The 16,473-nt window shown below is 40.5% G+C and overlaps 1 protein-coding gene across 2 annotated transcripts in view; it reads right to left on the bottom strand.

The window, feature by feature from the left end:
* CPNE2 (copine 2) overlaps positions 1-16,473 on the bottom strand; it is an 87,288-nt gene that overhangs the window by 57,185 nt on the left and 13,630 nt on the right. The window lies entirely within an intron of this gene.

The raw sequence follows: 16,473 nt of genomic DNA, 5'->3' as shown, positions 1-16,473 counted from the left end.
AGGCTCAGCAAAAACAAGCACCCCTCCACCTTTTCAGAGCATTTGGTTTTCTTTAAATCTTGGATCTACAAATCACCCCTTAATCTTCATCCCAATTACAGATAATTCTGCCATAACAAATTTTGAAAATGCACATTTATTCAAATGTAACTGACATATTAGGGAATACTTTTAATATAACCTGAATTTCAAGTTGGTTTTTAAAGGGTTTCTTCTTCAAGAAATAGGAAGAATGCTGAAAATTGAAATGATTGTTCACAATAACTCAAAAGCTGGAAGCCTTCTGATGTCCACTTCCATAAGCAAACTTCAGATCTCTGTCAAGATAAAGGGCCATAATTATGGAATATCTTCTGGTATAGTAGGAGCTAAGAGCAAAGAAGGCCTCTGGCCAGAGTTACAGGGCACAGGTCAAGTAGCACCCTGAGGCCACGAATGGAGTAACTACTTTAAACAGTATTTATCTAGCTCTTTACCATTTTTTACTGCTAGAGTTTGCATAGCATGATGCTTTTTGAGAATGTAAATGTGGAGTTATGACAAAACTGCTGGTAGTGACCCGCTAATCCACTCTCATTGTCATATGTAAGTTTAATGTGGATTTGGTTATCTGTATGTCCTAAACATGTGTCTAAGTAGGGTTATAAACTCGTGAAGGGTAGAGACTGGCTCTCTGAAAGTTCTCTGGTACCACATCAGCTCTGGGAACTGGTTTAGTACTTAATAAAAGATTTTAGGACTAAGACTGGAAAAGGAGGATGACACACTCAGGTGTCTTTTTCCAGAGTGATACCGTTTAGCTACAGTCTTTTGAGCCAAAAACTTTTAATCATCAGTGTGAACCAACAACACTTGGGTAGTTAGGGGCTTAGAGAAGCAAATAGGAAGGAGGCTGAGGTCATAGCTTCAATTCCCATATTGGTCAGTTAGCCTTATAATGATTGACGACCAATGGAATGTGGTCCACATTGCTTACAAATGCAGGTCATTAGTCACAAGCAGCAGAGAGTGGGAGGATATATATGGCTCAGTGCAGGCCATCCACATGGTCAGACAGCTCAAATTATGCATCCCACCAGCAATGGGTCAAATATTTATTAAATCGTAATGTTTACAGAGAGTTATAGGAAGATGCAGAACTGAGTAAGAACTGTTCAAGGAGCACAGTTGGTCAGGTAGTCAATAAGTATTTAAGTTCTTATTATGTTGAAGGCACTGTGCTAAGCATTGGAGATACAAAGAAAGGCAATAACAGTCTCTGAAACTCACATGCTAATGGAAGATAAAACATACCAACAAAAGTGTATGTACACAGTAGTATTAGACATAAGAACAGATGGCATTTGAGTTGGGCTTTTGAAACCTGGTAGGAATTCAGAAGAAACTACAGGCTATTAAAAACTTCAAATTGATAATAAGAGAAATAGAAATAAAATAATTGATATTTTACTTCATACCTAGCAAATTAGCAGAGATGACAAAAAATGGGAAGAGTCTAATGGTGGAGGGATTGTGGAAAGACAGACACACTAATGAACTGTTGGTAGAGCTGCGAAATGGTCCAACCATTATGGAAAGCAATTTGCAATTATACTAGGAAAGTGAATAAAATGTACATGTTCTTTGACCTAGAGATTGCATTGCTACATATAAATCCCAGAGGTCAGTGATAAGAGAAAAGTCCTATACACACTAAAATATTTATAATAATACTTTTTACATTTGCAAAAGACTAGAAACAAAGTAGGTACACATCAATTGAGGAATGGCTAAAGAAACTGTGATTTCTAAATGTAATGGAATATTACTATAGTACAAGAAACAATATATAAGATGAATTCAGAAAAACATGGAAGAACATATACTGATGCAAAGTAAATAGAAACAGGAAAACATATTCAATGACTATAATATAAATGAAAAGAACAACAATAAAAATTGAATGCTGTGAAAATGACTAGGCTTGACCCCCTAAAAAAGAAATGAGAAGCCAACTGCTCTCCTTCTTTGTCGAAGTGGAGCACCGAGTGGAATACTGCATAAAATGCCAAACTTTTTCAGTACTTCACTCTCCATACCCTGCTCTCTTCACCTTTATATTCTTTGTTACAAGGGGTGGCTCTCTAGGAGAGATGAGGAGGGATACAAAGAGAAATTATATGTGATACAAAGGCAAAAATTATCCTTGAAATTTATTTTTTAAAATAGGTATTTATTTAACAATTGAAAGAACAAGCTAGGGATCAATATGGGCATAGTGTGGATTTAGAGAGCAGACTAGAAATCCGTTCCACTTCTATGCAAATTCTAACTTTGAAGTGCTGGCACAGTGGATAGAACAACCAGCTTGAAGCCAGGAAGACCTAAGTTCAAATCCAGCTCCAAACACTTACTAGCTATATGACCCTGGAAACGTGGGCAAGCCACTTTAATCCATCTGCCTCAGTTTTCTTATCTGTAAAATGAAATGGAGAAGGAAATGGCAAATCACTCCGGTATCTCTGTCAAGAAAATCATAAATGGGTCATAAAGAGTTGGAACACAACTGAACAATGATAACAACAAAAGTCTAGTTTTCCTCTACTCAAAGGCCAATACAAAGCACTACTCAGTTAAGAGCTGTAACCAACCTATCCTCAGTGTATTCAGAATTTCAATTCTGACTTTAATTCTGACTCTGTTTATAGTACAGTGCACACTGGTACTGCACAATTTTCAGGCATGGCTTATCCTGCCATGTAAGATAATCAATTTCCATACTAGGATTTGAAAATGTGTTAACTTAACTTAGACCCAACATAATCAAGCTTCAGGGCTAATAGAGAGAAGTAGGGGCGTGAATAAGACAGTGTTGATTTAAAAAAAAAAAATCTACCACTGTTCTTCAGTTTTAGGAAGTATCACATATATTTCTTTTGATTGTGAACATCCTTTCTTTATTCTGGGAGGCTTAGGCAGATCTCATAATGAATCTAAATTTCTCAAACACATAGAATAATGTTGGAAGATCAGCCAAGGGAGCTAAGAAGGAAACTCATCTGGGATTCATCATTTTGTCAGAGATAATTTAGAAAGTGAATAAATGAGATACGTGAGCAAATAATGGCAAAAAGCATTTCCTTTGAGTCTCTAGGTTTTCCATTTTAAGAATTAACAGAATGCATCCTAAAAGTATTATTTAAAACAAAAAAGGACTATTCATTCAGAGCTTTTGTAGCAGCTTTGTATGAAATTGAGAGTGGGCAAGAAATGGAAGTAATCCAAATGTCCAACATTAGATGAATGGTTAGAGTAATTGTGGTATATTAATGCAACAGAATATTATAATGCAATTAAGACAGGCAAGCATGATTAGGAATACAAAGAAATCAGGCTCTCAGGAAATAATGGAAAGTTTAAAAAAAAAAAAAAAAAAAGCAGAACCTGAAGAATAGAAAGACACTATGATTATACAAAGAAAAATGAATGAGAACAAATGGACAAAGGATCCTAACTGGGGACTTAGAGAAGGAGCCTAAAAAGGTGTCATGATACTTTATGCAATATTGATTCATTTGAATGTAATTCCTAAATCTGGTTGTTTGTATTGATAGTTCATGCTAGATTTCTAATAATTTAATTTATTAAGATCTGGGGAAAAAAAAAAAAAAAAAAAAAAACCAGGACCAGATAACCATTCTGACATTGACAGGCCAAGACCCATGCTGCATCTTTGACTACAGGAGATAGGCAATAACACCAGATCCTTGCTTGCTTCACTGGCTTTATCACTGTATCCTAAAACACAGGCATCCCAGGAATAGCTAATAGTGTTTGTTTCACATGACAATGAGTGATGGGAAAAATGGTCTGGGATTCCTGCAGCACAGACCTTTCCCACAGATTACAGAGGAGGATATATATTCTCTTTGTGGAGTTAAAGACTCTCTCATGAGACTAGAACATTGGGAAGACATTAGAAAAGGACCAGGAGCCCCAAATCCCAGGCCTGACTCTAACACTATTTATCTGTATAACCCCATGCAAGTCATTTAGCCTTCACGCACATCAGTTGTTTTATGTGTCAGAGAGAATAATCCCTGTCCTGATTATTTCATAAGGCAGTTTCAAGGATCAAATGAGAGCATGAATGCGAAAGGGCTTTGGAAAGTGTAAAACTCTATACAAATGTAGGAGTTGATGATGATGGTAGTCGTGGTGATAATAATAATTTCACAGTGGCAGTGGGTAGCGTTCTGAATATGACTTGGACAAATCTTAAGTCTGGTGTCCTTTGTGAAAAGAACAAAGACAAAGCGTACAGATGGAAAAAGCAAAGCAGGAAAAAGACTCTTAATTTCCCTTCCTGTTCATTCCAGTCTCTACATGCCAGACTGCATTTATGTTATTTTCCCCATCAATGCCAAGATAAACAAGGTTATTCTGATCTCAATAGATGTGCGCGCGCGTGAATACACACACACACACACACACACACACACACGCATACACACAAACACACACAGTATACCCAAACCAGAAATATTTCCAAATGTACTACCCCTCCCCAGTTAGTTCCTATTTCCCCTAAAAAAACTAACTGTTTGTAAAAGGAGCCTAGGGGAACATAGACTCCTTTACTGGGTTGATCTTTGGCTTTAGTTTCAAGACTATTTTAAAAATGTAAAGCAAAGATGTTAGATACTATAAAACCAGCCATCCCTGCCTACCTCCACCATGGCACTCACCAACTTTCTTCTTCCCATTTGGGGGGCTCCCTCGAGATCCCCAGGTACCCAATCTGAGCAGAAAACACAGTTCTCAGGAACAACAAATGAATCTGTACAAGCTGGACTGATCTCTTCTTCCCCTGTGTGTGGTCTTTACTCAACGCCACTCCCTGTGCATAGAGTCTCATCCTCCTCCTTTTTCTCCTCAATTCCTACACTTTAAAAACAATTCAAACATTTTTCCTTCTAGGAGGCCTTTTCTGTTCCTTCCAAAGTTGATAAAATACCCTTCCTCCTCAGACTTCACACAGACTTGGCACTTCTCTTATAAATAATATTACAGGAGAAGCACATCAAAAGCATCTGTGTGTGCATTGTATCCCCCTTCCCCAATGGACGCTAATCTCTTTGAAAGCAGGGGCACCCCGTCTTAAGGTTTCTGTCCAGAGCTCAGCCCAAAGCACTGTACATGGGAAAAGCTTAATAATCAACAAAGCCAAAACAGACCCTTCTCCAGCAATTCTCAAACTGATGTGACCTTGTCTCTCCCTTAAAGATATACATACAGGTCTTGAAATTAGTACCCCCTCTCCACAGAAAAGATTACAAATTAAATATGAGGAAGATATAATGGCTAAACCAATGTCCATCCAATGACTGGGGATCATAGTTGGTCAAATGAATACGAAGCAACAATGTAGTGTTATCATGGAAAAAAAGGCACAAATATATGCTATTAAAAAGTGTGAGGGTGGTGATGAAAGTGAGAGGGAAGAGAGGGTTAGAGGGAGGAAGGAAGAGGGGAGACAGAGATGGGGGAGAGGAGGGAAGAAGAAATGAGGGGGAGAGAAAAGAGTGGAGTTGGGGGAGGGTAGAGGGGAAGGAGAGAGGGAAGAGAGGGAGAAAGGGGAAGAGAAGGGAAAAGGAAGAGAGACTGATTTTTTAACATTTAACTGTGTGAGAATAGAAAAATGATCCTCCCAAGATATATGCCTATTCTAGTCTCTAAGACTCCTTCTCTTTTAGCTCTAAATCCTTTAGTCCCACTTAAACAGATGATCTTAATAAAAAAGAGCATCCCCAAGGATCCTTTAGACAAGGGGAAAGGAACTGGGATCTTGACTATTTAATTTCCCAGGAGAAAGAACTCAGAAGGCAATCTCCAATGCCTCCCCTTACTTCCAGTTAGGAAGCTAGAGAGTACAGTGAATACCCTGACCACATCATTTAATCTGTTTTTGTCTCAGGAATAACTGTATCTATTTTTCAGGGCTGCTGTAAAGATTAAATATGATAATGCTTGTAAAAAGTCCTTAGCATGGTGCCCAGCACATAGTAAGTGCTATAGAAATGCTTATGCTGGGGCAGCTAGGTGGCGCAGTGGATAGATCGCCAGCCTTGAATTCAGGAGGATCTGAGTTCAAATCTGGTCTCAGCCACTTAACACTTCCTAGCTGTGTGACCCTGGGCAAGTCACTTAACCCCAGCCTCAGGGAAAAAACAAAACAAAACAAACAAACAAACAAACAAAAAATGCTTATGCCCTCTTCTCCCCCCAATTTCCAATTGTATGTTGTCTTCTAGGGGGATTCTGTCTTCTCTCTTTAAAGTTCTCCAGATACATGAGGATCTTTGCCCAAACTTATCTGTCTCATCTATGACATAATTAGAGTTTCTTGATGGCTATGGGGCAAGATAATAGCCAGTGCTGTAAATACTGATTTAGTAGATTTGGAAATTTGAGTGTGGCCATTGGAAATGGCTTAATAAGTTGGAGAATATGAATATAAAGGGACATTACAGTGCTGTAAGAAACAACAAATATGATGAATACAGAGACACACGGAAAGACTTACTTGAACTGATAAAGAGTGAAATAAGCAGAGCCAACAATATAAACAAAGAAAGACAAGTAAACAACAGTCAAAAGTGATTTTTTGCAAAATGACATTATCACAAGGAAGATTTATAAGCAGATAACTCCACTCCCCTCCTCTGCAGAGGTGAGGGGTCTACAGGTATAAAGCATCACATATTTTCAGATTGGTTTTGATATCGTGATATATTGATTGGTTTTGCTGATTTTTTTCTTCTTCCTCTTTAATTTAAAAAAAATATATATTATTTTTTATATGGGAGAGCTCTTAGAGAGAAGAAGGAAAAGGATTGCTAGGAGAAATTTTAGTAATGTCCAAACAAAAGATATCAATACAAATTTCTTTAAAATAGAAATAAATATTGGCAGAAGATTGAGTGCTCAGAATAGTGATGCTTAAGTGTCCAGAATGGATGGAGTTTCATCAGTGATGGAAATAAGGAAAGGGCATCCCAGTGCTAGGGAGAAGACTAGAGGACTTGCAATTAAGGAAGGTGAAAACAATTTAAAAATTCCTTGTTAAATACCACCTGGGTAGCATTTCAGAAATGGCCAACATTTTTCTGAACTAGGGGGGGAAGGGAATCTCTTCTGGGCATGAAATCAGGCTATAGATACTGGCAGGATGGGAAGTGGGGAACCTACCACCCTTTCCCAACTGAGGCAGCAACTCCTGACCCAGAACAAGTTTAAAACTAGCTGATGAAGCTAGCCATGACCACTCTCCAACTTGGGACCTCTTAATGCCTTTACTTCCAAGTGTGGGGAGGGGAGAAGGAGAACTCACTGAAGGCTGGAATCCTGCAGATGTAATCTAAAAAGTGGGCAGTTCTTGCCATCCTCCCCAACTCCCCCCTCCCACTCCCATCATGGGCAATGCCCAGAGCATACTCCCACCCCACAACTCACCCTCCACCTGGACAGCTCTCCGAAATCGGAACAAAGAGCACATGGCTCCTGGGGGCTCTGAGCGATGGCTAGGGGGCAAAGCAAATACTGTGGCCCTCAGGCCCCTACACTGTGAATGCCAACAGGGCGGGCTGTACACAGAGAAGAGAGGGCCTGACGCAATGGAAAAAAAAAACACCCACCCTACTTGGACAAGATGTCATTTGCAGAGAACCTCCTGGCCCAGATGGAAACTCTGCCTAATGTAGCCCAAGCCCATAATCACCTCCTGTAGCAGCCCAGCAGGCAATTTGGGTTTGGCTAATCCCAGTTTGGGGAGGGAGAAACTTGGGCAGGAGAGCATCTTCCTTAGTGGCCCGTAGCCAGGATGCTGGGACCTCTACACCTGAAACAGAATAGGCAGGGACCATTTCTGGCAGAATGGAGCCTTAGTAGGGATGGGGAAGAGGTTGTGCGTCTAGAGGATGGCAAGGGGAAGAAGAAAACTTCTGAGGAGAAAAATAGCATTCTATAGAAGGAAAGAACTGAGAGAGACAAAGGAAGGAGGGAGGACAGAGATAGGGAAGAGCAGAGAGAGAGAGAGAGAGAGAGAGAGAGAGAGAGAGAGAGAGAGAGAGAGAGAGGGAGAGAGACAGAGAGACAGAGAGAGAGAGAGAGAGAGAGAGAGAGAGAGAGAGAGAGAGAAGGGAAGAGACAGAGACAGAGAGAGAGACAGAGAGAGAGAGAGAGACAGAGAGAGAGAGAGACAGAGAGAGAGAGAGAGAGAGACAGAGAGAGAGAGAGAGAGAGAAGGGAAGAGACAGAGACAGAGAGAGAGACAGAGACACAGAGAGAGACAGAGAGAGAGAGAGACAGAGAGAGAGGAGAGAGAGAGAGAGAGAGAGAGAGAGAGAGAGAGAGAGAGAGAGAGAGAGAGACAGAGAGACAGAGAGAAGGGAAGAGAGAGAGAGAGAGAGAAGGGAAGAGAGAGAGAGAGAGAGAGAGAGAGAGAGAGAGAGAGAGAGAGAGAGAAGGGAAGAGACAGAGACAGAGAGAGAGACAGAGAGACAGAGAGAGGACAGAGAGAGAGAGAGACAGGAGAGAGAGAGAGAGAGAGAGAGAGAGAGAGAGAGAGAGAGAAGGGAAGAGACAGAGACAGAGAGAGAGACAGAGACACAGAGAGAGACAGAGAGAGAGAGAGACAGAGAGAGAGGAGAGGAGAGAGAGAGAGAGAGAGAGAGAGAGAGAGACAGAGAGACAGAGAGAGAGAGAGAAGGGAAGAGAGAGAGAGAGAGAAGGGAAGAGAGAGAGAGAGAGAGAGAGAGAGAGAGAGAGAGAGAGAGAAGGGAAGAGAGAGAGAGAGAGAGAGAGAGAGAGAGAGAGAGAAGGGAAGAGACAGAGACAGAGAGAGAGACAGAGACACAGAGAGAGACAGAGAGAGAGAGAGAGACAGAGAGAGAGAGAGACAGAGAGAGAGAGAGAGAGAGAGAGAGAGAGAGAGAGAGAGAGAGAGAGAGAAGGGAGAGACAGAGACAGAGAGAGAGACAGAGACACAGAGAGAGACAGAGAGAGAGAGAGAGACAGAGAGAGAGGAGAGAGAGAGAGAGAGAGAGAGAGAGAGAGAGAGAGAGAGAGAGAGAGACAGAGAGAGAGAGAGAAGGGAAGAGAGAGAGAGAGAGAGAAGGGAAGAGAGAGAGAGAGAGAGAGAGAGAGAGAGAGAGAGAGAGAGGAAGAGAAAATAGAAAGAAAGAGACAGAGAAAAAGAACAGAGTTGAAAGAGAGAAACAGAGAGACCACAGAGGATGGGTGGAGGGAGGGAGGAAGGGAAAGAGATAAAGAGAGAGGAAGAGAGAGGGAGGGAAGGAGAGAAGAAGAGAGGAAGAAAGATGAGAGAGAGGAGGGAGGGAGGGGGAAGAGAGAGAAAGGGAGAGGAGAGAAGAAGAGACAGAGAGAACGAGAGACAGAGACAGAGACAGAGACAGAGAAGGGACAGAGACAGAGAGACATATACTGTAAGTGACAGAGAGAAAAAAAAGAGAAGTACAGAGGTGTCAAAATCTAGGCCAGCAGCAAGAAGCTGGAACCTGATGAAATGTTATTGGGGGACACCTAGATGGAACAGTGGATAGAGCCCCACAGTCAAAAGGACTAAGTTTTATAAAATCTGACCTCTAACACTAGCAGTGTGACCTGGGCAAGTCACTTAACCTGAATTTTTTCTTAAAAACATAATTAGAAAATGTTTAACAAAATAAATAAAAAATACAGTACAACATAGGCAATGTTCATTTATGCTTTTCTAAGTCAACATGTGGCTCACAGGAATCCATTTCCATTTGAGTTTGCCACCAAACTTGTAGATAGTGTGTTAAATTTTGAATAGGAAGATCCGAGTGTGAATCCTGCCTGAGACATTTACTAGCTGAGACAACTCTTCCCTTCCTTTCCCTGTTGAATTTGATGACTTCTCAGGTAACTTCCAATTCTTCATTCATGATCTTTTGGGAGAGCTGGGGGAGCCAATGACCATAGCAAACAAAGAAGTAGATTTGAATTCAAAAGACTGATTTCTGACTGCACCAGTGACAAATCTCTCTAAGCTTCAGATTAAAGTAGGATGCAACTTATCCTTCAGAGTTGTTACAAGGAAAGCATTTTAGTAAATTACATAAAAGAGCCAGGACAGAGTGTGCTTCTGAGAGTCACAAAGACCTGGGATCAAGTCTTGTCTCGGATACACCCTGACTGTATGACTCTGTCCCTTAACCTTGTAGTATAAAACCCAAAACGAAACAAAACAAAAAATCCTCTCAGTACTCCAGGCAACTTTCTAATATTGTAAAATGCAAAGAAGTTCCTGATGTACTTTGGTAGAAGGAGTTTTTTCCTTTTTCTTTGGACTTCACCATACAATGAAATGACAGATATAGATAAAAAACAAACAAAAAGCTGCTGTGTAAATGTAATCTAGTACACAAAATAAGTGACAGGGAATTAAGGCAGGTGTTCATAATATTTTTGGTTCTTCCATTATTTTACAAAGAAACTTCACATGAGAAATTTAAAATTTAAAATTCTCTGGGCCTCAGTTTCTCCATTAGTGAAAATGGGAAAAATAAATATATCTTGCAGAGTAGGTAGGGGAATTAATTAAGAGACTCACAGTATTCCAATTCAATTAAATTCAATCTACTGGGGGCGGCTAGGTGGCGCTGTGGACAGAGCACCAGCCTTGAATCAGGAGGACCCAAGTTCAAATCTGGTCTCAGACACTTAACACTCCTAGCTGTGTGACCCTGGCAGTCACTTAACCCCAGCCTCAGGGGAGGAGGGGGGGAAATTCAATCTACTGTGTGTAAGAAACCATGACAGAGATACAAAGACCAAAAATGAAATCGTCCCTTCTTTGGAAGAGCACTAAATAGGTAATAAATAAGCAGAAATTTACACAAAGTTCAAGAAATAAAGAGCTTATAAATTTCATAAACATGAGCTATCCAACTGTAGTCAACTATACCAAACTCTTCCCTGCCTTGCTATCTAACCCTTTTAGGGGGGTAAAATTGAATTAATTTCTGCCCTGACTAGTGCTATCCATGGGACCTCTTTTCACAGCAAAAAGCAGATGGGATCCTTCAAAGACTAAGCAAAAGTGTCCTTCCCAGTACTCAGTCGTTATGTGACATTCACCTTCTCACCGGGCCCAAGGAAGGAATTTGTTTCACTCACAAATAAACCCATTCCGATGATGAGTCCCATTCAACTTGCAACCATACCACAAAGGGGTGCATCCATTTGTCAAGATATGGAAATGACTAAGCATTCTAAAAGGAGAGAGGGACAGAAACAGACACACAGAGATGGAGAAGAATACAGAGAAAGAGAGAGGAAGAGAGACAGAGATGGAGACACACACAAAGAAACAGAGAGAGAACAGAGAGATGAAGACATCAGAGAGATCAGAGATCAGACAGACGGAGAGAATGGTCACTGGGGTCTCACCAACCTCCCCTAGACTTTTGGCTAGCATTCATACTAAAAGAAGAAATTTGCTCTTCTTCACTGAGAAAAGTTTACAGTAGCATGGGAAGGAGGGATGAGGGAAGTCATCTGCTTTGGGAGGCTCAACCTGACAGGGTTCAAAGATGTGGGAATCTCCTTCAAACTGCTGGTTATCTATTCTATTATTATATATTCTCTTAACAAACCTCAATTAACAATAACCAAAGTCACAAAATGTCTTCCACCTTCATCCTCCACTCTTTCAGTCTGATTCACAAAGTACTTGCTCCTCCTTTCAGTGAGTTTGGGAAAAACTTCCATTTCTAGAGAAGAAACCTTATTGGTGCAATGCTCAGCCAGCTGTGTGCTGCTTTTTGTTCCCAGATGCAGCCTATGATCTGCAGCTTCCTTTAAGTAAGTGGAGTTAGCTTTCTAGACAAGAGACTAGTTCTAGCCTATAGTTCCGCTATTAACTTGCTATGTATCCATGAACATCTCATCACTTCTTCAAGCCTCAATTTTCTCATCTGCAAAATGGGAAAGGTGAAATTTGCGCTGCCTCTAATCTAGGATATAAATCTTAAAGCATTACAAAAATAAGATCATAAATTATACCCAAGTTTCACTAAAGTACACATTTCTATATTCTATGACACTGACAAATGGTTGTCTACGTGTGTTCTACTTACCAGCAACAAGATAAACCAGAACATTCTATTTCTCAAAATATGCTAAATAACCAGAAATTAATTATTTCCCCAACTAATATGTGAGGGAGAGTCATTTTCCTGATGGGAAAGATCAAAGGAGAGCTGGGCTGTTTCACAAAGTCCTAGAGCAAGATCAGATATAGGAGCCTAAAATTCCAGCCCCCAGTTCTTCTCTTAGGGGAACAAGGGACTCTTGGAATCCTTAAAGCACTCCTTGTAAGTGAGGATGGGAAGAAGATTGTGGAATAGTGTCAAGGTCCCGGCTAGCTCCTCTGAAGGTTTCAGAATAAGTCCTTGTCAGGATAAGCAAAAGTCCTTGCTCCACGTTGTGGGCGCCAAATTGTAAAGTTCTTGTCGTCTCTCAATTGGAATCCTTCTCTGGGAGGAGATCTCTTTTCTGTAAAATCTTTTTCTCTGTGAGCAGGTTTCTTGGGAGCTCTGAATCTCCTCCAGCTCTTGTCCTTCCCCAATCCAGACTGCTTGTCCAGGCCCAATGTTGAGAATGGGCTTGTGAGAACTCAGGGGCTTGTGGGAACTGCTTTAACCAAGGAACTTGCTCCCTCCAAAGGTTGTGTAAACTCCTTTTCAGAACTCCTTTTTAAAGGTGTAAACTATTTTAAATGTGTAAACTCCCCCCCAGAAGTCCAAAGGTGCAAACTCCTTTCAAAGGCCTGAACCAAAGGTGTGAATTCTGAGCTAGAGAATTGTTTAGACAACCTGAGTTCTCACCTTGTAATCCTAACAGAATAGGATAAAGAAGTAAGAGATGGAAAGGTTGATGGGAAGAGACAGACAATTGTTTATTATGGAGAAGGGGATGGGAAAAAATTAGTACAAAGCTATTAGTATATTAGAATAAAATTTATGAATTTTAGGATCATAGACTTTGTAAACAAGAATCAAAGAATGTTAAGATGGGGCAACTAGGTGGCACAGTGGAAAGAGCACCAGCCCTGAAGTCAGGAGGACCCGAGTTCAAATCTGGTCTCAGACACTTAACACTTGCTAACTCTGTGACCCTGGGCAAGTCACTTAACCCCCGCCTCAGGGGAAAAAAAAAAAAAAAAAAAAAGTTAAGATTCTTGGAATCTCCAAGCTGGTAAAACTTTATGCCATCCCTATATGAAGTGATGCTGAGTGAAGTGAGCATAAACTGGAGAACATTGTACACAGGAACAATATTATGTGATGATCAACTTAGATGGATATGGCTTTTCTCAACAATGCAGTGATTCAAGGCAATTCCAACAGACTAGGGATGGAAAGTGCCATTTGCATCCAAAGAGAGAATAAATGTAGATCACAACATAATATATTCACCTTTTTGTCTGTTCATTTGTTTCTTTCTGGTGGTTTTTTCTCTTTTGATCTGATTTTTCTTGTGCAACATCACAAATATGGACATATGTTTAGAAGGATTGCACATATTTAACCTATATCAGATTGCTTGCTATCTTGGGGAGAAGGGAGATATAGAAGGGAGGGAAAAAATTTTGAGCACAAAGTCTTACAAAAATAAACGTTGAAAATTATCTTTACATCTATTTGGAAAAATGAAATACTATTAAAAAAAAACAACTTCAGGTTCTCTACCTCTACCTCCTCCCTAATAAACAAATTTCTATAACATCATCTTGCCTCTGTTCAAATAATCCAATGATGGGGATTTCTTCAGGCACACTTAAATGTGTGGCTTGCCCCCCTCCCTATGGGAAAAGGATGGATGATCTCTGCTCTGTGTTCTCTACGCTCAGTGCTCCATCAAGACTGTACACCCTACACTCCAGGAATCAGATAGATATTTTGCAGGTACTACCTAGCAGCCAGAGGGAGGAGAAAGCAAGAGGAGCTGGAAACACTTAACTACCACTGCTGGTTGCTGCACTCACAAGCCAATACACTCACTCTTTTACAGTCAGACCATTATCGAGATAAATATAGACTCAGACTTAATGCTTTTGGCTGTGGATGATGACTAGAGAGAACTGCTCTCCCCCTAGGTCCTTTCTTGCCTCCACCCATTCATTTCTTCCTAGCATTGATTTCAGATGCAGGAGAGAACCTCACTTTCTGGATACAGTAATCTAATTAATGGTATTATTGAGACAATCAATGGCCATCTTTAGAATACTGAACCAACATCACATGAAAAACTTAGTTAAAACAAATTTTCAGGGTATTGGGAGACCTAAGGTGCAGTGGGAAACACATCACAGCACTCAGAAGACCTTAGTTCTACTCCTGACTAGGAAATTCATTCACGATGGCACATAGAGCAAGGAACTGCATCTCTCCCAATTTCAGCTCTCTCTCTTCCTCAACTTTTTCCAGAGCTGTGATTGGGTTCTAGCAAGACAGTGCATGTGAGGAAAACAAGCTGAAATGTGAGGTCTTTGCTGCCTGTTTTCAATGATCTAAGCTAATGAAATTGAGAGAAGTGTAGATGACATAAAAGGGCATTTAAGATGCATAGGCAAATGACATTGGGGGTGAGATGAGTAAGGTATTTTGGAGAATTTACCCTAACTGGCTCTTTTTCAGAAGGTAAAATGGAGCTAGCAGAGCACCTTATACATATAGCAAGCACACAAGAAATGAAAATGATGTAACCAATTGTTCTATCCCACAACACTAGATACAAAGACTGCCTAGAGACCCTGCCAGATGTGAAATCCCCTCCCAGCTTTACTTAAGGGCTCAACTACTTACATCTTCTCCTTTCCATCTCCTCATCCATGTGGGAATGGGTGTTGGGGAGCTAAGACAGATGTCAAAGATCTCCAAATCGTTTTTAGCTACCCAGTGAGTTCACTGTTGCCCATTCCTACTTCCATCCTTCCCCAGTTCCTCTTCTTTTTCATTTGTCTCTCCTCAGAATTAACAATTAGCCCAGGCTCCATTTCTCCCTCACCAGCCTCATTCTCAAGCCCTCTCCTTTACTCACAGCTGGAATGACAAGAATCCTGAACATAATAACTGACACAGAAAGTCCACTTAATATGCAAATACCAGATTTCCCCTTTCCTCTTTCCTAATGTCCCATCCTTTGGATTCAGCTACTGAGTTACTTTACAATGCTAGCCTCTGATGATCTTATTTCGAAATCTGGGGGCACATTATTCCCCAACCCCTGCCTCAAAGGAGTTAAGACTTAAGTAGGTTTTCCAAGACGAAAGGGGACAGTTGGTTTTAGGAACATGTACATGGTTAAAAAAAATCATTAGTGCTCAGTTGTGTCTTAGAAAATCAAGTCCATTGTTTACAGAGATGAAAGCAATTTAGTCCTTAAACTTAGGGAGGTAGCTCTAGGCACAAAGGATCCATGCAACTAGATGTGAAAGTGATTTCATATAACAGAAGTGAGGTTGAAATCATATACTTCTTTGTATCAGGCAGATCTCTCAAAAAACTAAAAGAAAGTTAAGTGAATGAGATTAGAGAGGCAGAGAACAAGGCACTGAATTTGGGAGTCAAAACTAGCCCCTCAAATACTTAATAATGTAGCTTGAGCATGTCAAAGACATTTCACTGGATCATAAATTTAAGGTTAGTAAGGGTCAGTAACCCTGAAGCTCACCTAGCCTACACTCCTCATTTCACAGATGAGGAAACTGAGACTCAGAGAGATCAAGCTACTTGTCTAACTTGTCCAACAGGTACTAAGTAGGAGAGATGTAATTCAAACACACTTCCTCTGATTCCAAACCCAGGTTTTCTGACTCTTACTTGTCTGTTTCTTAATCTGCAAATGAAATGCTCTGGAAAGCTTAAAGTACTATGTAAATCTGAGTTATTATTAATCACTCAATCCTTTCAGGAGATGCCTCTGAACAGAAACTTGATGTAAATAGAGGAGAGAGGAGGCTGCACTCCAGCTAGGGAAAAGATAAGATGGAGGAGAGAAGGAGTGACCAAGTCCAATTATCTGGCTAGGGATGAAAAGTCCAGGTTTAGCCTAGACTCTGCTGTTGACTTATTAGTCATCCATTTGTTTCCCAAATGAAAGCCCAGACCACCCCAATGAGCATTTTCAGTCCATTAGAGTTTGTGTTCAGAAACAACCCAACAAATGTTTATAAAGAAATGACAGTGAAAAGAGGTCTTGGGTGCCAGTATATATATATGTATGTGTGTGTGTGTGTGTGTGTGTGTGTGTGTGTGTGTGTGTGTGTGTGTGTGTGTATGTTTAATTTTAGAGACTGGGGAGAAATTCAACAGATGAGGAGGGAAAAGAGGGCATTTGAGGAAACTTTCAGTGTAATCAAAAACTAGCAATCAGGGACTCTCA

Source organism: Sminthopsis crassicaudata, chromosome 2, assembly GCF_048593235.1.
Source record: "Sminthopsis crassicaudata isolate SCR6 chromosome 2, ASM4859323v1, whole genome shotgun sequence".
NCBI lineage: Eukaryota > Metazoa > Chordata > Mammalia > Dasyuromorphia > Dasyuridae > Sminthopsis > Sminthopsis crassicaudata.
The sequence above is the reverse complement of the archived record's forward strand: the minus strand, read 5'-3'. Positions and strand labels throughout refer to the sequence as shown.